This window comes from Microtus pennsylvanicus, chromosome X (assembly GCF_037038515.1).
Source record: "Microtus pennsylvanicus isolate mMicPen1 chromosome X, mMicPen1.hap1, whole genome shotgun sequence".
Classification (NCBI taxonomy): Eukaryota; Metazoa; Chordata; class Mammalia; order Rodentia; family Cricetidae; genus Microtus; species Microtus pennsylvanicus.
This window is the reverse complement of record NC_134601.1, coordinates 36,097,227-36,114,640: the sequence shown is the minus strand read 5'-3', so window position 1 is coordinate 36,114,640 and position 17,414 is coordinate 36,097,227. Positions and strand designations below refer to the sequence as shown.

Genomic DNA, 17,414 nt, shown 5'->3' with positions numbered 1-17,414 from the left:
AGGCCTGGAATTCTTATTTAACTTGCTGAAGGTGCCAAACGCAGAATCACTTGGGTTGCAGATTTTACCTTGAAACTTTTCTGCCCACACCAAAGGAAAAGGTAGAAATGATATGAAATACTGTTTAAAATTTAAAAGACGCAGGGCAGTGGTGGCGCACGCTTTTAATCCCAGGCAGGGGCAGGCGGATCTCTGTGAGTTCGAGGCCAGCCTGGTCTACAAGAGCTAGTACCAGGACAGGCTCCAAAGTTACAGAGAAACCCTGTCTCAAAAAATAAAAACAAAAGATAAATAAATAAAATAAAAATAGTAAATAACTAAATAAAAGACATGATTTAGATAATGATTATGTAAAACGTATTTTGGCAAGTGTTTTTCTTGCAAAATTTGAAGAAGCCAGGGGTAGTGGCACTCGGGAGGCAGAGGAAGGTGAATCACTGAATTCAAAGCCAGCCTGGCCTACAGATGGGGTTCCACGACAGCCAGGGCTAAAGAGAGAAACCCTAGCTCCAAAAAAAAAAAAAAAAAAAAAAGAAAGAAAGAAAGGAAGGAAGGAAGAAAGAAAGAAAGAAAGAAAGAAAAATTAAAAAGAACTTTTTATAACTATAGGACTTTATAAGGCAGGAGTGACAAAGGAAAACAAAATTGTGTTCAAAAGAAAGTGGTGGGTGCCATCAGTCAATGACTTAAAAAGTCGATTTAATTTCTCTTTTCTCTTAAAACGCGAAAGCTGTGTCAAGTCCAGTGTTTTTAAAAACGGGTGCCTTTAATGTTTATTCGCAGGGAGATCTCGGAATGCCTGTTTGTGTGTGCTTAGATACAATATAGAGCCGTAGTTTGGGGGGAGGGGTCAGTGTTCCCGCGGCTCCTTTCCTCTTTCCCAAGGCAGGCATCCAGTCTAGAGGCCGAGCCTTCGAGGCTGCTCCTGGCGGCTCACATGCTAGCACCCACCATTGGCCCGGCGGCCATCTGCAAGGTGCCCAGATGGACACGTTATCCATCAGGCAGTGCGTGCTATTCTAATTCGCTCGTCTCCTCAGCGCAGCTCATTTAGCGCTGGAACTCCTTGGGGCGGTAACGCCGCCGCCACCGCCCTGTGAGTGGAGGTCACCCCGTGTTTTCGCGCTCCTCCCTTTCCGCTCTTCCTCCCCGCCTCCTGTCCCCCTTGGCCCCCCTCCACCGTCTCTTCCTCCTCCTGCTCCGCCTCCTCCGCCTCTTCCTCCTGCTGCTCCCGCTCCTCCTCCTTCTCTGAGCTCCGGACGTCCTGCAGCATCGTGGGTAAGCCTCCCCGCACCTCCCTGCCTCCGAGGCGAGGACAGCGGCAGCGGCGCGCTCCGGGTCTGGGGTTCCCGTGGCTGTGGAGAGTAGGGACCCCGTGGCGAGATGGCGCGTGGCCCACCATCTTGTTTCGGCCCCGGGGAGGGGGTGCTTTAGGAAAGGTCGCCTGGGTTACGCGGGGCTGTCTGGCTGAGTTGACAGTGAGCGGCCCCTCCAAGGCGAGGCCTCAACTGTGCGGGGGGCCCTCGCGGGCCGGGCCGCGTGGGCCGCGGTCTATGGAGGCCGGGGCGCGGGGGGGGGGGCTCCGTGCCTTTCCCGCTTTGCTTTCTCGAGAGCCCCTCCTTCTGGTTTTTTGTTTGTTTGTTTTTTTTGGGGGGGGGGGTTGTCCATCGGATGTCTTTTTTGTACGTTGGAGAGCTACTGAGATCCTCCCTGCTGCCTTGGGAAAGGCAGGTGGGCCCTTCTGAACTTTCCAGCCTCGGACTCCTTGAGGCCCTTCGCTTCTGCCCACCCCCTTTCCCTGGACAGCCAGGAGTTTTTCCGTGCCGATCCCCTTATTCTTCCCAAAGGGACTGCCCTCCTCGGCCACAGAAATCTTGCTCTATTTAGTTGTTGTCTAGACTATGGAGGATAAAAGCCCCGAGGGGAGAGACGTGGTCTTAGGCGCGATTTTCCCGTCAGTGAGCTGTGCCGCGTTTTTTTTTTTAGCGATGGATGGGGCTAGCATCTCAATTCGGAGGAGGAAAAAATGCCGCCGACGTGGGAGTCCCCTTAATGCACCTCAAGTTTGAATTGTTCTCAGGAAGAAGTCTCAGTGACAAGGGAACCAGTTTCTTCCAAATGCGGGAGATTTTATCCAAGAACATCTCTCTTTTGTTTGGAGGATTTGCTCATTTTTATTTTAAATCTGTGAGCTGGAGTTTTTTGCTTTTGTTGGTTGGGGTAGGATTATGAGTTTTAGTGCCTCTTAGTGGCACCTGTATTCGATACCTAAAAACATTTTTATTTTTAAACTACACAGTTCTCCGAAGGGTTTGTGAGGTGTCTTGCTTTGAGAGTTACAATATAAATTCAAGCCATCTTTTTTTTTTTTTCGAGACAGGGTTTCTCTGTGGCTTTGGAGCCTGTCCTGGAACTAGCTTTGTAGACCAGGCTGGTCTCGAACTCACAGAGATCCGCCTGCCTCTGCCTCCCGAGTGCTGGGATTAAAGATGTGCGCCACCACCGCCCGGCCAAATTCAAGCCATCTTATGTTTAAAAAAAAAAGTCTATGAAGGTGCTGGTTTATTTATGAAATTCAGTTAGATATGTGTGATTTGCTTTAATGTCTGCAAAAGCAATTGTCATAGCATTTGAATGTTTTATTGCTGTCTCTTTTTTACAGGGCAATGATGTATTAAAGAACTGTTGCAAAGATGAAGAAATAGCCTCAGTCCTTAAATAGAACCAGTTGTGTTTTTTCTTTTAAATTGCATTTATTTGTTTATATTTCTCTTTTTTTGGTGTATGTATGTATGTAGGTGTGCCCACACTACAGTTTGGAGATCAGATGACTGCTTGGTAATACGAAGTTCTCTCCTACTGAGTAGGTACCCACAATGAATCTCTGATTTTGTTTTGGTTGTAAGCTCCCTTACCTGCTGAGCCCAGCTCACTGAAACCCCGTTTTATTTTGTTTTATTTATTTTTGTTTGTTTGGTTCTTGAGAGGGTTCCATGTAGCCCAGGCTGCCCTTGAACTTGATATGTAACCGAGGCTATCCATAAACTCTTGATTCTGTTGGCTCAACCTCCCCAATACAGTGATTACATGTAAGAGCCAACGTGCCTGTCCCCTTAGAGTCAGTTCTTGAACAAGTGTCTTCTGACTTTCACCTAAGGTTCAATTCATTGAATAATGCCTCACTTTTTATGGACATCTCAAAGTGCCTGAGAAAGATAGGGAAAGAGGGTTTTATGTATACAGTGTTCTCCTTGTAGGCAAAAAGAAGACACCAGATCATGTTATAGATGGTTGTGAGCCACCATGAGGTTGCTGGGAATTGATCAGGATCTCTGGAAGAGCAGCTAGTGCTCTTAACCTTTGAGCCATCTTGCCAGCCTGGGTCATCTAAAATTTTTAAGATTTAAATTTTTCCTCTCTACATTTTTTCTTTCCTTCTTTTTTGTTTTTTTGTTTTGTTTTTCAAGACAGGGTTTCTCTGTGTAACAGCCCTGGCTGTCCTGGAACTTACTCTGTAGATCAGGCTGGCTCAAAGTCACAGAGATCCATTTGCCTCTGCCTCCTATCTCCTGGGATTAAAGGTGTGAGCAATCATTCCCAGCCCCTCTATACATTATTTAATGTTTTATTTTTTAGATGCATTGGTGTTTTGCCATGGGTATCAGGTCCCCTGGAACTGGAGTTACAAACAGTTTTGAACTGCCATGTGGGTGCTAGGAATTGAACCCAGGTCTTCTGGAAGAACAGTAACTGTCAATGCTCTTAAGCCCAAGACTTTATATTTTTGTATTTTAGCATTTGAATAATATTACATCCAAGTATGCTGAAAAATTGAAGAATAGTATTGAAAAAGTTCTGATGATGAAGAGTTCCATACCTCAACTTTTTCTTTTCTGTTCAACTCCTTCCCTCCGACTGTTAAATTTTCCAATTAGACTGGCCTTTTTAGCCTAGCATTTTACCACTTAGCATTGTTTTTTTATTAAGAAAAGGGAAAGGGATATAGCATTATGCCTTCCTTTTCTTACGCTTATTTTTCTAGGAGAATATTTAGAACCACACAGAATTTGAGGGGAGTACTAGTGATCAATTTGTATGTACTAATTATAGCTAAATATTCTTTATGCTTCAGAGAGGACATTAAATCTTACTTCTCAAGCCAGCAAGATGGTTTACCAGCTGCCACCAATTTTGACAGCTTGAGTTCAATCCCAGACCCCACAACGTAGGAGAGAACCAGCTCCTTCAGGTTGTCTTCTGACCTCCATACATGCTGTGGCATATGCAAACACACACAATTTGAAAAATAATTGATTTTTTAGTTAGATTGTTGTAAGTAATAGTATAGGAAGACTTGATTTACTCAGTGAGTTGAGTAAAAATATACATCTAGACTTTAAAAATTCATTCTCTGCAAATTAGTTTTTTATTAAAAGGTCTTTGTATTATCTTTAATGGGAAAATTGTCAACACTAAGTACCATTTGGGTCCAATGATCCACTTTAATTTTTTTATATATTCTTTAAGTTAATTCACACGTACTTTCCATAAAGGTAGAAGAGTTGCAGGAACAGCTATTTGATAAAAATCTAGGCATGGTATTCTTTTTTTGTACTTAGAAAAATGAAAAGCATCCAGGCATGGTAATACATACCTGTGATCCTGGCAGTTGGGATGCAAAAGCAGGAGGATCACTGGAAGTTCAAGGCTGGTCTGGTGTATATTACAAGTTCAATCCAACCAGGATTACATAAGAAGGTCCTGTCTCAGAAAGAGAAAGAGGGGCAGTATGAAGGGAAAGAAGAGAGAGAATGAAAATATAAACAAATGAATTTAATTATTTTTACTGCATTTATTTTAAATGCTTTTTTATTTATTTTAGTGTGTGTGTAGGTAGGTGTATACACATGTGCTCAGTGTGAGCATGCGTTCTCGAAGGACAACTTGTATAGTTTTCTCTTTCCATTATGTGGGTTCCAGCGATTGAACTTAGGTAATCAGGCTCTGTGGCCGTTCAAGTGATGCATTTTAGCAGTTGAGACAATCTGTTTTCTCCTCTCGGTTCTAAGAATCAAGCTCAGGCTCTAGTGCATGCTAAGCAAATGCTCTGCCACTGAACTGCATACCTAGCTTTTGATTTTTCAAGCCAGGCTTTCACTATGTAGCTCAGGATAGTATTGACTTCCTATGTATCCTATCCCAGCCGCAAACTCAGGATTCTCCCTCTTTTCCCTCTCAAATTCTGGGATTACATTTGAATGTGACCACATCTAGCTATAACTAAGATGTTTCTAAAATTTTTTATTTTTAAAGAGAATTTGTAGAGTATATGGTATGTCTATGAGATTTCAGGATATAACTTAAAATTCTTTTTAATGAAGCAGTTCAAATTTTTGATTTTAATGTAACACCTGGGGGTTTGTTTGAGACTGGGTTTCTCTGTAGCTTTGGAGCCTGTCCTGGAACTAGTTCTTGTAGACTAGGCTGGCCTCAAACTTACAGAGATCCACCTGCCTCTGCCTCCTGAGTGTTGGTATTAAAAGTATGTGCCACCACTTCACGGCCAACACCTGGTTTTTTTTTAAAGGTCCAAATAAGGCTGCAAGATGTTGCTTATAGAAAAGCACTCGCTTAGCACATGTAAAAATCTTAAATTTGATTGCCAACACCACAAAGATAAAAGTCTAAATACTGTAAACAAATTAGATTGTAAACTTCTGAAGAATGGGACTACATTTTATTCTTTATTTTCCTCTAGAGTATAGAGGGTAATGGAAATTTGGTAATGAATTAATCTATGAAGTACTTTAGGTAATTTTCTTTTACTTTTCATTTAGAAATGATAAGAAAATACATAAGCAAAGTATTTATATGTACCTTATTATAGTAATAATAACATTCATTTCTAAAGTATAAAGAATAAGTCCTAGTTAAAGATATCACTTATACTCGAAAAACCAAAAAAAGATATCACTTACATTGAAATTAAAATTTATTGAAACATGACCAGATAATTATGTTTTTATGTAGCATACCTTTTAATTTTTATTTCTAATTCTAAAATTCATCCTATTTTTCAGGTAGTAATTGCTTAAAATATTCATCAATTTATTTGCTAAATTTACATTCATTCAGGAATAAGCCAATTTGGGAAAGTATTAGATGATGTGTACATTTGATAGTCCCCATTTAGGGATGGGGTTACAGCTGTGAGAAGCCATGCCTAGTTTACATTAATTTTTTATTATTCATTGTGTATTTGTGTGTGTGTGTATGTGCGCGCGCGCGCGTGCGTGCCAGCCACAGGACAACCTCAGGTGCCATCCTCAAGAATGCCATCCCCTTCCTTGAGACATGGTTTCCTCATTGGCCTGGAGGTTACTGACTATGACAGTCCTGCAAGCAATTGTCTTTCTCTGCCTCCTCACTTCTGGAATTGCAAGTGCATACTTTTATGCCTAGCATTCTTATATGGATTGTAGCAATATCAGACTCAGGTCCCATGCTTGAAGAGCAAGAACTTTATTGCTTCAGCTATTGCCCCATCCTTTAAAAAAAATTAATGTGGGTGTGTGCTTGTACACATGTCCGCTCAGACATGTGACATGAGGAAGTGAGAGAACAGTTTGTGAGAGTCATTTCTCTCCTGCTATGTGTACTGGTACTCAAATTCAGGTGGTCAGACTTAGTGGTAGAGGCATCTTCATCCACTAAGCCTTTGGAGGGGGTGGGGTATGAGACAGGATTTCTCAGTGTAACAGCCCTAGCAATCCTGGAGCTAGCTCTGTAGACCAGGCTGACCTCGAACTCACAGATATCCACCTGCCTATGCCTCCTGTGTGCTGGGATTAAAGGCATGTGCCGCCGCTACCACCTGGCAGCCACTAAGCCATCTTGCATACTCTCTTTTTAATTTTTTTTTATACAAGATCTCATGTATTCCAGGCTATCCTATAACTTCACTTACAATTAGCCAATTGTTATGGAACACTGGTCTCTGGGAATGATGTAGCCATTACCTTCTTCAACTATCAGCAGCTATGATTTCCTGAAGGAGACCTACACAAGATTGGGTCCATTAATTTTTCTTCATGGAATGGGAAAGGGGCTTATGATCCCACATCCTTCCCTGAGAATTATAGACAGTTAACAGTAAAGGAGGGGGCTTATGAGGCCACATCCTTCCCCACGGATTTATTAAATATTGATGTGATGTGTGACCAGAGGGCAGGAATTTGAGGGCCCTTGAACATGAGGAGCATAATGAAGTACCTCTCAGATGATGTATTGGAGGGGAAACATATTTAAATAAAAGTAGATAGTTTGAGCTCTCCTTCAACAAAATGTGAAATATTTAGTCCTTCATAAGAGAGTTACTTTTGAAGGCCTTTTTGACTGGAATTGGAAAATCATGGGGCCTTGGAAGGAAGGTATGCTGTTTAGCCCCCTCAATTATGGAGGTTAGATATCAGGCCCTCTTGGTTACAGAGTGTGCATTTGAGGTCTAATAGACAGAAAGTGATGGTGTTTAAGAGTGGAAGATTTCAGTAGACTTAGAGAGAGTAGCAAAGTCACAAACCACTTAGTGGAAAGAGAGTGTCCCAGTCTACCTTGTGCAGTGGATGAAGGACTTCACCACAGTTTAGAAGATTCACATCTCTAAGCACACTGTGGCATGCCTGGCAGCAATCTGAGCATCATCCGTCAGTCATGATTGGCAATCTCATGTTCTAAGTCCTCTTGAAGATTATCATCAGCTACACTGGTGTGGGCATGAAGAATGAGGCCTTTTCATTCTGGTGACTCTAATGAAGGAAAGATGACCCAAGGCTTAGGTTTTATGATCTCAGAGCAGAGCTTGGTGAAGTCCCTTGTGTCACACATGTATTTTCCTAGTGGTCATGGTTAGAATGGAAATATCTAAGGTCCTCCATTAGTGGGATAATTCTGAGGTACATGAGCACATGCTCTGAGGGACCCTTTGATCCTTGTCCCCTTGAGCAAAATGGAAATTCTGAGATGACTTTAGTAAAAAACAGTCATTCTTTTGACTCTTCTTGAACAGAGATTGATGTCCTTCACTGTTGTTTGTAATAGCAGAAATGCCTGATGACTACTTTAACCCATGGGAAGTTCTAATAACCCATCATCAAAAGGGCATGGTGTGAGATGCCTTGAGAATAGGGACATTTTGGAGAGCCTCTATTCAGAGGGGAAGCTTCTGAGGTCATTCTGAAATGAATTGATTAGATAGAAAGTGCCAGGCCCTGTTTAACCAAATAGCAAGATCCACTCACCCCATTGTGCAGAAGGGAAAGGCCTAGCTTACCTTGGGTGCTGGTGCGATGGTTTAGTTCTGCATCATTTGCTTCCAACTGTTCTGCCCGGCTCCCATGATCTATATACTACATCGCCTGTTGAGAAGAATGCAAGAAGCAATACAACACTCTTCCAAGATGTTGAGTGGTTCTGTGGACCTTATGCTTTCTAAAGGTTGTATTGTTCTGTGTCTATCCATCAATGAAAGATGTGAACGTTGCATTCAGGACAACTAAGTTCTGGGCAGATAACATGACTATTAGTTTTAGCTTTCTATATTTTGACCTCTGATCTAAACCTAATATCTTCAGAGGTCCCATTGGTTGCAAGTGTTTTCCTAGCAAACTTGGTTGTAGGGATTGGCATAAAGGTAAGATGAGTCCGGGGGTCCAGTGAATGTTGCCCATGAAAGGAAGGGGAAGCTCTAGGGCCTCCCAGTGTCAGAGGCTAGATCTGAATATAGAATGAAGAAATGATACCTGATTGGTCATGGGAGCCAATTCTGAAGTCTTATTCATCGTTGTGGCATAAACCAGACATCCTTGGGCAAATAATTAGATTCTGTAGTCTTTTTGGTTAAAGGGCATAATTATAGACCCCCTTTGCTTTACACTGGAGTAAATGTGGGCAGATCTGATTCCCACTTATAAAGCGTGAGTCATGTAAGGAATACGTGGTCTGAGGACTCTTTAATCTTTTGGAAAAGACTTGGATCAAACTTGCAAAATAAAATTTGAGGGCATTTTCCATTAAATGCATACTTAAGACCAATTTGGGCAAATGGGGAAAGTCTAGAATAGGTTCCGTCCTAAGAGGAAGGTCTGATACTCTCTTCAGTGAAGTAAGAGTGAGGTAACTTGTGAAGAAGAGAAACACTGAGGCCTTTGTGTAAAAGGGAAAATTTTGAGTCCTGGTTGGCTAAGAGTGTGAGTTGAAAACCCCTCGGGCAGAGGTGGTAAGTGTCATGCACCATTCTGTTGCAGGTGAATGTCACTGCTACCTCATTCAGTGAAGGAGGGTCCCATCACTGCACTTCAACTTCCAGCTGTGCTTTAGAGTTCCCACATCATCAGTTGAGTCTTGCATAGTTTGGGAGCAACCTTCTTCAATGAACCTTCATGGCTGTCCCTGGCTATTTTGCCTCTTCTTTCAGGTTGTCTTCATAGTTCATATATAGGCAGCAATGGTTGGAAAAGTGGACTTCTATTGATTAGACTGAAGCACATAGCTTAAGATCCAGTCTCAAATTCTACACTTTGGACCTGGGCCCTCAAACCAGAGTGGAGCAATTCCTTTCCTTAGTCAGTACAGTACAGGCAAAGGAGACACGATGGGACTGCTTCATTTCTGATGAGAATCTTAAAAGTAGAAGAATCAGATATTTACTGTTTTGTCCTAGGATAACAGCTCAGAGTTATCTGACAGCCTTTTTGTCATCTGGGCATGCCTGGACACTCAGATAAGAAGGGAAACATTAGGATCAGAAACCCATTGCCATTGTTCTTGAGTTCTCAGTAGTCTAGGCAGTTTGGATGCTCACCTTACTAGAACTGGATGGAGGTGGGGGTTTCTTGGACTTTGCACAGGGCAGGAAACCCTGATTGCTCTTCTGGCTGAGGAGGGAGGGGGATTTGATTGGGGGAGGGGGAGGGAAATGGGAGGCGGTGGCGGGGAAGACACAGAAATCTTTAAAAAATAAATAAAAAATAATAAATAAATAAAAAGAAGGGAAACATTGAGACCTTCTCAGTTAGAGGAATAGAGCTGAGGTTTCCACAGATAGAAGTGGTTGCTCTGAGGAGGTCAACGTCAGGGAGTATTTATTTAAAGCATACATGAGAAATTGATGAAGATATGACCAAATTTTCATGTCACTGATCTGATCTGTATCCTCTTGATCAGAGGAGTTTGTATTAATCCCCTTGAAATGAAATGGTGTGTCTAAAGTTACCTTGTCCAAGGTAAGTAGAATGTACCCCCCTTCCTTGACAGATACTTTAGATTCAGAGTTTCTTTTTAAATAAGTATTGGGCCTAGAGTTTATCTTGGAATGGAGGGAAAATCTGGGACTCATTTGTTAAGAAGAATGTCTCAAACCCACCCGGTAATATCAGGAAGTGTGTGGCCTCCTCACCCAAAATGAATATATAAGCTTCCTTAAGACAAACTGGAAAGATGCAGGGCTCCCTTTGATTCAGGGGAAGATATGATGTCTTTATGATCAGAGGGAGGAGTAAATACCCTTGGGGAGAAAGGAGGTTCTGAAGCCCATGTGGCAAAGAAGATAGGGTCAGAGTGTAAAAATATCATATTACTCCAAGCATAAATTTAATTGACTTCCATACCTCATATGGTCCTAGCATTGCCTTACCATCTAACTCCTCTTCCCAGTTTAGGATGTCCATATATTTAGCTGAATCTGCAAGAAATCAAGCATTAAATCTAGGATTCATTAAGAGCTTGTGTGGGAGTCCTAGATCTGGGTGGGAATGAGGAGGCCACACAGTAAAGGGTGATTTTACTCAAGGAATTGGCATGGATTCCAGGATTTCCTCACACTTCTTGACTTGTGAACTCTAAGTGGAATGACCCCATGCCCTTTGGTCACAAGTGAAATATTACATGTGCCCTTGTTCTGAACGGAACTTTATGAGGGCCATTTGGGCCAAAATGGGATATTTTAAGGCCCAAGTCATCAATGCAAAAAAAAAAACAGGTATGGGAAAGAAGACAGATGCAAGACATTGTTGGGCGAAGGGGAATGCCACTGCTTACCTTTAGGAAAGAGGAGGTCCATGCACTCCCTAGTCCTTCTCCAAATCTTCAGTGAACTCTTGAAAATCCTTATGTCTGAGGGCTCCTTCTGAGGTTAGAGAGCAATCAGCGGGTTTCTCTGAAAAGTTGAGTCACAGTCCCTAGGTGTGTTCCCTGTTTAAACTCATAATAACCTGCACAAGTGTGGACATGGAGGACAGGCACCTTTCTGATGAGTAGCTTGAAAATAGATGGCTTTGGATTCAGGGTGATGATTCTATTTTTGTGCCATGTCACTCCCATCTAGAGTTTCTTGAGGTTTTTTTGGTGGTCAAAAGTGTATTTCCTAGCCACTTTGGTTTGGGGGAGAAGCTCTAGTCTCTCTTAGTTGTTTGATAGACCTGAGTTGGCCATGAACACAGAGAGAAGCCCTTATGTTTTTCTTGGTAATAGGGACTCAGTCTCAAGTACCTGTTAGGTCTAAATATCTGAGACACACTCTTCAGTCACAGGGCCACTTCTGTAGCTTGCTTCATCAAAGTGGTCTACCTCAGACCCCTCCAATACAGACAGAGGAAGGCTAAAGTTGTATTATTCAAAGAATGTATGCTACTACAGCCCCTATTTGGCATATGATGGAAGTCAGGGGTTACTGTGGTTTGGGAAAATAAGTCCAAGTCTCTCTTCAGAAGAAATTTCAGAGAGGTGTCAGCTCCCTGAATTAGTGAGTTAGTTTACTTCTGAGGGGGATATCCAAGACCTGATGGAGATTTTAACTGAGGCATGAATTGTCCTGGTTCTGGAAGGATAAGTCTGAAGACATGTTGTGACTTTGCCAAAATTCTATGGCTCATTGTTCCTAAAGGGGTTGTTTTTATGACCTTGGGACATTGGAGTTGTCTGAGTCCACTTGCTTTTCAAGTTGTAAGTCTTAGGTCCCCTTCAGTCATTGAGAATGTGTGTGACACTTTTGTTCTGAAGTCGTAAGAATGAGGTTGTTTAGCAATTATTGAATGTCTGAGATCTCCTGGATCTCAAGGGAAAATAGTGTCAATGTACCCTTGAACAATGTGAAATGGCTGAAGGACAGTTTTGGTATTAAGGGGATACTAGTTTGAAACTCCCTTTGCCTAGAGTCACACCAAGCCCCCCTGTTTCTAGACAGATAAGATTGAGGCTACCTGGGCCATTTCGGAACATCTGAGAAATCTCTGGTTCTGAAGGACAGATCAGAAGCCCCCTCTGTCCATATAAGAGTTTGGAATATCTGTGTTTCTGTAGTGGTAGGGCTATAGCCTGTTTGAGAATTAATGTTGCATTCCCATTCCTGGTTCAGAAGAGATGTGCGTTAGCACCCTGTGAGTTCTTGATAACAGTTTGAGCTCCACTTCAGTCACTGGGGAAAGTATGAGTAAATACTCCTGGGTCTGAAGGAATATGTTTGAGGCCTATTTGTCAGAAACCCAATTTTCAAAACACTAGTACAGGGTGAGGATATTTGAGGCATCTACAGGTAAACAGGGAATTTGAGGACACCATTCTTTGGAGACAGAATGTCTCATGCTGTGTTTGGGAAAACAGAAAAGTCAAAGGGTCTGGAAGGGAGCAGTGGAAAATCAAGAGTCAATTTGGAGATTAGTGAATGCCTGAATATTTCCTTTTCTAATCTTCATGAGCATGTAGAGCAACCATGTCATGCAGGGCAGGCAGCAGTATGATCAATCTCCAAGAAGCTAGAAGGCAATTCTCAGCTAGGTCTCTGGCCCAATTCAGCTAACTACTTCTGGACATGAAGGGTCTAGCTTCTTTATTTCTGCTAATAAAGTTGAGGCACATATCCTGGGTTTAGGGCACTGCTGGATGCTCTAATGTCCTAGGACTTCAGGTACCAGGGTCATTTTAATTTTGGACAGAGGTCATGCAGTCAGATGATTAGAACTGGAAACACTCTGAGGATCTTAGACAGTGAGAGTTGTTCTGTGACCTGCTAGGTCAGATGATGTCTGTCTTGGGCCACATTAGTCAGAAGGAGCGTATGCTATTCTCAGTGGGTCACAGATTGTATAGCATGTTCTAGGTAGAAGCTGTGTCCTATTCTTAATTAAAAGGGAAATACCTACCTTCTGAGACTGATGTGATACCTCAGTGTGCATCTGAGGTATCCAGGAATGGAAGTCAAAGGTTTCATAGATGTTTGATGACAAGGAAAAGTTCTAAACTCCTATTGGTCCTGTGGGGCACAGCATGGGAAAAGATGAAGTCCACTTGTAGATAAGATCTAAAGATGCCATGATAAGAGAGAGTAGGGCCTATGCTCCACTCTTGAAATGAGCATCTTTAGAACTTCATTTTGATAGACTTGTAAGGTCTGAAGCCTTCATGGGCACAATGGGTATGTTGGCAGCTTGCTAAGGCAAAAGTTAACATTTTGGCTCATTGCTGAGTAGAAGATACATTTCTGAATTCCATGTGGTCACAAGGAGCATACCTGGGGCTCAGTGGGTTAGATTGGCTATGGATGTTGCTCACTCTTTCAGATTGAAACATTCCAAGGGTGCTTTGAACAGTGTAGCCATTGGAAAGTCTGAGGCCCCTTTGGTTATACTGAGATGGTCTGATACCTACTTGAGAGGAGAGGCTAGAACCCCGTTCTGTTTTTGCAGCAGTATTCTTTGGAGACTGCATGGGACTGACCACGAATGTATGTGGTCTCCATGGACAGAAGGGTCACATCTGGGGGCCCCAAGTTCATACGAGATGACTTGCCTCCCCCATGGTAAGAGAGGGAAGATCTCTGGACCTCTGGTTGAAATGGGGTGTTTACAGATTTTTTTGACAACAAGGAATGTCGTGGGACTCTCTTTTTGACCTAGTAAATATATGAGTCCCAATTGAACAGGCAGCAACCCCCCCCCCCGATCCTCTCTGACACTAGTGGAATTTTTAGTCCCTCTTGGATAGAAAGAGCATGTCTAAAAGACCTTCTTCATGGACATCAATCCTCTGTGGTGATGAGAAAAGTTTGGCATTCCCATTGGGGCTGTCTCCATCCAGAGATGAGTTGAAGCTTTATTTAGCTGGTGGGGAAGTTTTTATTACTTCTTGAGTATAAGGGGAATATCTGAGTCTTGTCCTGGTACAAGTAGTAGAAGTAAGGCTGGGAGTCTCACGGGAAAAGGTGGAATGTCTGAGGATCTCTTCAGGAAAGGGAGTAATTTCCATTTCTTCTTCTGTAGAGATGGAACATTCTATGTTCCCTTCAGGATTAGCTTTTGCTGTGTGATCCATTTTGGCAGATGGAAAATGTCTGAGCCATCTTTTTGAGAAAGTAGAATGTTTCCAGCCCTTGTGTTCTGAATGGGAAGCGTGAACATCTGCTTTGCCAGAAGAGGCCTTTTTAGATTAAGTTTTGGTAGATTTTGGAATGTCTTGGGAAGCCTTGGGGAGAATGATGCCTTCTGCAGTCATCCAGAGATCGTGAGGATCTGCAGGCTCTTTTAGAGATGGCAGGTTCTATTTTTCTCTTGGGGAGTAACTTTTGTTTTTTTTTTTCTCCCTTTTGGAAGAAGAATGTCTGGACCCTTTTTTTGTCCAAGAGGGTTGTTTGCAGCCCTCATCTTCAGAGGGGGAATCATAAACACATGCTTTGTTAGAGGGGACCTGTTCCAATTTGGTTTTGATAGACCTGGAATGTTTATGGTTGCCTTGGGGAGATACAGAACTTTTGCCACCCTCCTCATGAGATTGTGAGGATCTGCAGCCTCCCTTAGAGCTGGAAGGTTCTATGCACTCTTGAGGAGTAGGTTTTGGTTTCTGGTCCCTTTTGGAAGATGAATGTCTGGACCCTGATTTGGACAAAGAGCGTAGTTTGCAGGCCTCGTGTTCTGAATGGGAAGCATGAACATCTGCTTTGTTAGAGGAGACCTGTTCCAATTTGGTTTTGCTAGATGTGGACTGTATAGGGCTGCCTTGGGGAGATGGAGAACATCTGAGGCCTTCCTCATGAGATCGTGAGGATCTGCAGCCTCCCTTAGAGCTGGAAGGTTCTATGCCCTCATGTGGAGTAGCTTTTGTTTGCTGGTCCCTTTTAGGAGATGAATGTCTGGATCCTATTTTTGACAGAGAGGATTGTTTGCATTGCTCATGTTCTGAATGAGAAACAGGAATATTTGTTTTGTTAGAGGGGACCTGTTTCAATTTAGTTTTCATAGATTTGAAGTGTCTAGGGATGCCATCATGAGATGAAGAACTTCTGAGTCCCTCCTCATGAGATTGTGAGGATCTGCAGCCTCCCTTGGCAGAGGGGAAAGTAGTGAGGGTGTCTTTGGGCTCAGTTTTAAGCCTCATACTGTGTTTGTCAGAATTGGAATGTTTGCCCCCCTTTTTGGAAGAATGGTGAAGTTTCAAGTCTTCATCTTCTGATGGGACAGATGTGAGGACTGCTTCTTTTTAAGCGTGTCTTAATTTTATTTTCTTCATTTTAGAATGTGTGGATCCGCCTCCTGATGAGGGAGAAAATCTGAGATCTCCTTCATCAGGGGAACTAGATAGGCTCAAATCTGATGATTTTGGGGGTAGGATGCTCCTTTCAGGAATAAAGGTGCAACTTGAGTCTTTATTGACATATACAGAAGATGTGAGACTACTTTTGACAAAAGGAAAAGATGTTAAACCATCAAGCTCCAAAAGTGAATATCTGATATCCACTTCAGGAAATGGGACATGTCTTGACATTTTTTTTTGGCTTTATTGAAATGTCTAGAGCTCATTTTGGGAAAATAGGAATGTCTCAGGGAGTTTTCATGAGGATTGGGAATAAAGTTGCTAGGGGCACAAATGAACATTCTTGGAAACTCTGTTGAAAAGCAATGCCCCACTGATACTTGGGTAGATGGCACAGATTCTAGGGCCCCTTGGACTCCTTTGGGATATTCCCAAGTATTATGGAGAGATGTTGATGTTCCCAGATTCCCTTGGTAAGATACCAAAGGTCCCAGAACACCTTGGTTATATTTGAAAAGTCCCAGAGCCCCTGGCACAGATGGAAAAGATTCTAGAGTACCTGATACAGACCTTGAAGGTTTACAAACCTCTTTTGTAGAAGGCAATGGTTCTGTTCTCATTGGACTAAGCGGGGAAGGTTGCAGAGTCTGTACTGAAGGAGGTGGAAATTCTAGATCATCTTGGGAAGATAGTGAAGCTTCTATAATCCCATGGGTAGAAGGTGGCCTTTCTAGAGTACTTTCGGTAAATGGTGCAATTTCTGGTGTCCCCTGGGGAGAGTCAGAAAGTCCAACTTCTCCTATATCAGGTGATGAATGTCCTAAGTGCCCTGAATCTAGACAAGGGCATGGATCATGTTGGGATGACAAGGAAGTATCTGGAGACCCTTGAGCAGATGGTGAATGTCCAAGAGATCCTTGCACTGGTATGGACACTCCCAGACCCTCTTGCAAATGGGATGAAATTCCTACACAACTATGCTGAGATTGTGTAGCTCCTTGTACACTTGAACATATTGTCTGACAACCATTTTCGGAGGGAGTGGGTACCATAGTCCCATGTGCAGGTGGAGTGGGCCTCACAGATCCTTGGTCAAGAGGAGAAAGTTCCAGAGTTTCCTCAGGAGATATTGATGGTCCTAAAATTTTATTTTCAGATACAGAAGGTTGCACAGAATACTGGGCATACCCTGAATGTCCCAGAGACCCTTGAGAATATGGTGAATGTTCAAGAGAATCCTCTGATGATGTGGTCAGTCCCAGGTCCCCTCTTGTAGACAACACATTTTCTAAATAGATTTTCTGAGGTGGTGAATCTTGCAGAGTTACTTTGCCCCCCTGAAGACACTTCCTCTAAACCTTGGTCTGTTAGTGAAGGTCTTATAGGCCCCATTTGACATGGGGCAGATTTCACACATCCCTATTCAAATGGAGAACATTCCAGAATTTCCTTGAAAAATGTTGGTGATCCCAATATCCCTTGGTCACATATAGAAGAGCCCACAGCACCTTGGGCAGATGTTGAAACTCTTAGTGACTCTAGGACAGAGACCAAAGTTTCTAAAAACCTTGAGACAGATTTTAAGGTCGTATAGAGCTCTTGGTAAGGTGGCAAAGGTTCTGATGCCTTTGGTGTACATTTAGAAGGACTGGGAGGTTCCTCCACAGGAGCCTGGATTCCTGGAACACTTTAAGATGATGGAGCTGGTTCTACAGACTCATGGACAGATGATGATGTCTGTCTAGAACCTTGGGTAGATGGTGATGTTCCTAGACAATGTTCTGAAGTTTGAGAAAATCTACAATAGCTAGGAGAAGATGGTAAATATGCTAAAATCC

General features: G+C 42.7%; 1 long non-coding RNA gene across 3 annotated transcripts in view; it reads left to right on the top strand.

Moving 5' to 3' along the window:
• The first annotated feature begins 1,196 nt into the window (after positions 1–1,196).
• The window catches only part of LOC142840959 (uncharacterized), a 59,954-nt gene continuing 43,736 nt past the window's right edge, over positions 1,197–17,414 (top strand). For 2 of the 3 annotated variants that reach the window (XR_012908991.1, XR_012908990.1), the window contains exons 1-3: positions 1,216–1,278; positions 1,987–2,187; positions 2,799–2,863. This is a non-coding gene — a long non-coding RNA (uncharacterized LOC142840959). Of the gene's footprint in view, positions 1,279–1,986; positions 2,188–2,798; positions 2,864–17,414 lie in introns of all 3 variants that reach the window. The other variant, XR_012908992.1, reaches the window with a different exon arrangement.